The 6,315-nt window shown below is 55.9% G+C and overlaps 1 pseudogene; it reads left to right on the top strand.

The window, feature by feature from the left end:
• The first annotated feature begins 844 nt into the window (after positions 1 to 844).
• Positions 845 to 2,274, top strand: LOC141738517 (uncharacterized; annotated as a pseudogene).
• The last annotated feature ends 4,041 nt before the right edge of the window (positions 2,275 to 6,315 follow it).

Here is a 6,315-nt window from a genome sequence, read left to right on the forward strand (position 1 = left end):
CTAAACTGGTGGTGGCTTCATAGGATCATAGAATCTCCATGGTTGGAAAGGACCGTTGAGATCATCGAGTCCGACCAAACCCCTACGATCTCTGCCACTAGAGCACGCCCTGAAGTACCAAATCCAGACGTTTCTTCAACGCCTCTAGGGATGGTGACCCAACCCCCTCCCTGGGCAGGCTGTCCCAGTGCCTGACCACTCTTGCAGTAAAGTCATTCTTCCTAATAGCTGATCTGAACCTCCCCTGCCGCAGCTTCAGCCCATTTCCTCTGGTCCCGTCATTATTCCCCTGGGAGAAGAGGCCAACCCCCACCTCTCTGCACCCTCCTTTCAGGGAGTTGTAGAGGGCAATGAGGTCTCCCCTCAGCCTCCTCTTCTCCAAGCTAAACATGCCCAGCTCCCTCAGCCTCTCCTCACATGCCCTGGTCTCCAGAGCCCTCACCAGCCTGGTCGCTCTCCTCTGGACACGCTCCAGCACCTCAACGTCCCTCTTGTACAGAGGGGCCCAGAACTGAACACAGCGCTCGAGGTGAGGCCTCACCAGTGCCCAGTACAGGGGCACCATCCCTTCCCTGCTCCTGCTGGCCACGCTGTTCCCGATACAAGCCAGAATGCTGTTGGCCTTCTTGGCCACCTGGGCACACTGCTGGCTCATGTCAAGCTGGCCGTCCACCAGCACCCCCAGGTCCTTTTCTGCCGGGCAGCTTTCCAGCCACTCTGCCCCAAGCCCGTAGTGTTGCTTGGGGTTGTTGTGACCGAAGTGCAGGACCCGGCACTTGGCCTTATTAAACCTCCTACAGTTGGCCTTGGCCCATGGATCCAGCCTGTCCAGGGCCCTCTGGAGAGCCTTCCTACCCTCGAGCAGATCAACACTCCCACCTAGCTTGGTGTCATCTGCAAACTTACTGAGGGCGCGCTCAATCCCCTCATCCAGATCACTGATAAAGATATTAAACAAAACTGGCCCCAAAACTGAGCCCTGAGGGACACCACTGGTGACCAGCCGCCAAGAGGATTTCACCCCATTGATCACAACTCTCTGGGCACGGCCATCCAGCCAGTTTTTAACCCAGCGAAGGGTACACTTGCCCCTTCACCTGCGACCACTGCCCCAAGGCCTTCAAGGACAAGCTGACCCTCACCAAACACCAGTGGGTCCATACTGGGGACCACCCTTTCTCCCGTGACTGCTGCCCCAAGGCCTTCATGGACAAGAAGATCCTCGCCACCCACCAGAGGATGCACAGTGAAGAGCACCCATTCACCTGCGCCCACTGCCCCAAGCCCTTCAGCGACAAGCAGGCCCTCACCATCCACCAGCAGGTCCACACCGGGGAGAAGCCCTACAAGTGCAGTGAGTGCAGCAAGACCTACAGCCAGAAGCATCACCTGAATTGCCACCAGAGGATGCGCCGGGATCTGCCGGTGGTGCCAGAGTGTGACCCGCCGGAGGAGGTGCATCTGTCCCTCGTGTGAGGGCGAGCGGAGGCCAAGCCCTTCCAGTTCAGCAGCTGTTAGAAGCAGTGTTTGGATGAGAGGATCATGCTGGCTCACCAGCGCAGCCCCAGCACCCCACCCCTGCGACCACCTCTGCAGCCCAGCGCCCCTGAAACTTCCACTCTGGGACTCGCAGCTCGTCCTGGCTCACCACCCCTCGCCATGGAAGCTGCAGGTCCAAGGTGGGAGCTGCAGCACCCCTCATCCCTCCTTGCTGGGGGGCTTCTGCCACCTCCGCCTTGTCCTGGCACCCAGCCGCCTGCCGGCCAGGCTGCCCGTGACCACGGGCCTCCTTGGGAGTCGGGGCAGACGGAAGGTGAGCGCTGGGTGGCCAAAAGGCATCGCCCCCACCGGGGTTTCAGCGGCGGCCGTTTGCAGGAGGGTGTGCGGGAAGGAACGGCTTCGGGCTGTGTTTGTGGGAGCAAAGCACTGCAACCAGGACGTTATCCACCCCTTTTTCTATACCATCTACGTCACGCCCAGATCTTACACTTCCCAGTTAATCACCACCACTTTTCCCTCTCTCACACATATAGACACAGACACACCCAGGTATCATTCCCTCAGCCTATGGGCCGTCCCTCCAAAATGTCCACTGAGTCCGTTCAGTCCATGACTTTGGGCTCCACCTGCTCGAACAGTCTCTCAGGGCAGGAGGGACGGCGTGCCGCGCTGGACTCTCGCATGATGTATTTGGAGCTCGTGACTGGTGTATCTGGTGTATCCCCACAACGGGAGGCAGCTATGAGAACCGCTGCGTACGTTGCGCACAGGTAAATGAGCTGCTCGGCCTGGCGGCGGAGCTGCGAGAGGAAGCCGAAAGGTTAAGAAGCGTTAGGGAGGCTGAGGAAGAAACAGACTGGTGGAGCCAGGCTCTGCCCTCCTTCAAACAGCAACAGGAGCACCCAGCAGGGAGCAGCCGGGATCTAGAGGCCCCTGTACCCTGCTCCTGCCACGCAGGAGGCAGAAGCCTAAATGAAGGGAGCGAAAGGAGGCGAGTTCATGGTCGGGGCAGTGGGCGAACCCTCTCCTTGCCGCCCCTGTCGCCCCCGGTACCTCTGAACAACAGCTATGAGGTACTGAACGAGGAAGGCCAGTCGAGTGAGGATGGGGATGACGGGCAGTCTGCACTAGAGACCTCTCCACAGTCAGAAAGGCGTACTGCCTGTACCATCACCACAGCCCCAAGGGAGAAAAGAGGGGTTGTAGTCACTGGGGCTCTGGAATCGGAGGGCTCGGCAAATGAGGATGGGGAGGATTGTCCATTGTGTGAGTCACACAGGGCGAATCGCTCACCCCCACGACTCAGGACCTCCTCAACCAAGAAAAAAAGGAGAGTAATTGCAGTGGGTGACTCCCTTCTGAGGGGAACAGAGGGCCCTGTCTGTTGACCGGACCCATCCCACAGGGAAGTCAGCTGCCTCCCTGGGGCCAGGATCAAGGACATATGGAGGAAACTCCCTACCCTGGTTCAGCCCTCGGATTATTATCCACTGCCGATATTTCAAGCAGGTGACGATGAGATAGCTACCAGAAGTCTAAGGGCAATGAAGAGAGACTTCAGAGCCCTGGGACGGCTGGTTGAGGGATCAGGAGCACAAGCAGTGTTCTCCTCTGTCCCAGGGATTGATGAGGGGATAAACAGGAAGAGTCAGGAGATTAACTCCTGGCTCCGAGACTGGTGCAACCGGCAGAACTTTGGTTACTTGGACCATGGATCGATACACAGGACAGCAGGCATGCTGGCAACAGGTGGGGAAAGCCTAACCCAACGGGGAAGAAGGATTCTGGGACAGGAGTTAGCAGGACTCACCAAAAGGGCTTTAAAGGAGGTTTGCAGGGGGACGGGGATGTAACCAGAGACTAAAGCGGTGCCTGGGAGCAGCACGCCAGCGCTGGTGGGTAAAAGCGCTGGCAGGGTCTTGCAGCCTGTTGTTGCAGCGGAGGTGAGAGAAGATGACCCACGTGCTAGCAAAGACATGAGGAGCCGTGACGGGTTGGCAACTGCAGAAGTGTCTGAGCATGGACAGGTGGGAATAAGGGCTTGTCCCCCCAGTGAAGTCCAAGGCAATTAGCCCAGCTGAAGTGCATCTACAGGAATGCACGCAGCGTGGGCAACAAACAGGAAGAGCTGGAGGCCGTTGTACAGCGGGGAAACTATGACATAGTTGCCATCACAGAAACGCGGTGGGAAGACAACGCACAACTGGAGTGCGGTGATTGACGGCTACCAACTCTTCAGAAGGGCTAGGCAAGGAAGGAGAGGTGGTGGGGTGGCCCTCTATGTCAGGGGCAGTTTTGAATGCCAAGAACTTAACAATGTGCATGACGACATTGTTGAGCGTTTATGGATAAGAATCAAGGGGGAGGCCAATAAGCCAGACATTGTGGTGGGAGTTCGTTATAGACCCCCCCACCAGGATGTAGGGGCCGATGAAATATTCTATAAGCAGCTGGCAGAGGTCTCGCGATTGCTCGCCCTCGTTCTTGTGGGGGACTTCAACTTCCCAGATGTCTGCTGGAAATATAACACAGCAGAGAGGGAACAGTCCCGGAGGTTCCTGGAGCATGTGGAAGACGACTTCCTAACACAGCTGGTGAAGGAACCAACTGGGGAAGTGCCCTACTGGACCTACTGTTTGTTAACAGAGAAGGTCTTGTGGGGGATGTAAAGGTCGGAGGTCGTCTTGGACAGAGTGACCATGAAATGATAGAGTTTTCAATTCTTGGTGAAGCGAGGCGGGGAGCCAGCAGAACTGCCACCTTGGATTTCCGAAGGGCAGACCTTAACCTGTTTAGGAGCATGGTTGAGAGTGTCCCTTGGGAGGCAGTTTTGAAGAGCAAAGGTGCCCAGGAAGGCTGGTCATACTTCAAGCAGGTGCTCTTAGAAGCACAGGAGAAGGCCATCCCCATGTCCCGAAAGACGAGCCGACGGGGAAGAAGGCCAGCCTGGCTAAACAAAGAGCTTTGGCTGGACCTCAGGAAAAAAAAGGCGGCTTACATTCTCTGGAAAAGGGGCTTAGCAACTTATGAGGATTATCAAGATATAACAAAGCTATGCAGGGGGAAGATTAGAAGGGCCAAAGCTCAATCAGAACTCCGCTTGGCCACTGCAGTTAAAGACAACAAGAAGGGATTTTTCCAGTATATCAACAGAAAAAGGAAAACTAGGGAAAATATAGGTCCACTGATGAATGAGACGGGTGCCCTAGTGGTGGAAGACACAGAGAAGGCAGAGCTACTGAATGCCTTCTTTTCTTCGGTCTTCACTGATAAAGCCATCCCTCACGAATCCCATACCCCGGAGGCAAGGGGGAAGGTCGGGAGAGAGGAAGACTTTCCCGTAGTTGAGGAGGACCGGGTCAGAGACCACTTGGCCAAGCTGGACATTCATAAATCCATGGGCCCTGACGGGATGCACCTGCGAGTGCTGAGAGAGCTGGCAGATGTTGTCGCTAGACCACTCTCCATTGTCTTTGCAAGGTCATGGGGAACAGGAGAGGTGCCTGAGGACTGGAGGAAGGCTGACATCACTCCAATCTTCAAAAAAGGCAAGAAGGAGGAGCCAGGGAACTACAGGCCGGTTAGTCTCACCTCTGTCCCTGGGAAGGTAATGGAGCGACTCATCCTGGATGTCGTCTCCAAACACGTTGAGGAACAGGAAGTCACCGGAAGCGGTCAACATGGATTTACCAAGGGCAAATCATGCTTGACCAATCCCATGGCCTTCTATGATGTTATAACGGGTTGGCTGGATGAGGGGAGAGCTGTAGGTGTCATCTACCTTGACCTTAGCAAGGCTTTTGACACTGTCTCCCATAACATCCTCATTAGGAAGCTGAGGAAGTATGGGCTAGACGAGGTGACGGTGGGGTGGATCGAGAGCTGGCTGAGTGACAGAACTCAGAGGGTTGTGATCAGCGGCACAGAGTCCAGTTGGAGGCCTGTCCCCAGTGGTGTCCCTCAGGGGTCAATACTTGGTCCAATTTTGTTCAATATATTCATTAATGACCTAGATGAGGGGACAGAGTGTATCCTCAGCAAGTTTGCTGATGATACCAAGCTGGGAGGGGTGGCCGATACTCCAGAGGGCCGTGCTGCCATCCAGCGTGACCTGGACAGGCTGGAGAGCTGGGCAGAGAAGAACCTCAGGAGGTTCAACAAAAGCAAGTGTAGGGTCCTGCACATGGGGAGGAAGAAGGCTAAGCACCAGTATAGGTTAGGGGTGGACCTGCTGGGAAGCAGCTCTGAGGAGAAGGACCTGGGGGTCCTGGTAGACAGCAAATTATCCATGAGCCAGCAGTGTGCCCTTGTCGCCAAGAAGGCCAATGGCATCCTGGGCTGCATAGGGAAGACTGTGTCCAGTAGGTCGAGGGAGCTCATTCTCCCGCTCTACTCTGCACTGGTGAGGCCACAACTGGAGTACTGTGTCCAGTTCTGGGCTCCCCAGTTCAAGAGGGACAGGGAACTGCTGGAGCGAGTCCAGCGAAGGGCAACCAAGATGATTATGGGACTGGAGCACCTCCCTTACGAGGAAAGGCTGAAAGAGCTGGGACTCTTCAGCCTGGAGAAGAGAAGGCCGAGGGGAGACATTATGGCGTACGAGTATCTAAAGGGTGGGCTGAAGGAGGATGGAGCCAGACTCTGAAGTTTCTCTGTGTGTGTGTGTGTGATTCTTGAAGTACATCAGTCCAGTGGGACGTGTCCCTGCCCTGGGCAGGGGGGTGGAACTGGATGATCTTTAAGGTCCCTTCCAACCCAAACCGTGCCGTGATTGTACGAACCGGAGAGGTCACAGAATCACGGAATCTTCAGAGC

This window comes from Larus michahellis, chromosome 2 (genome assembly GCF_964199755.1).
Source record: "Larus michahellis chromosome 2, bLarMic1.1, whole genome shotgun sequence".
NCBI classification, from domain to species: Eukaryota; Metazoa; Chordata; class Aves; order Charadriiformes; family Laridae; genus Larus; species Larus michahellis.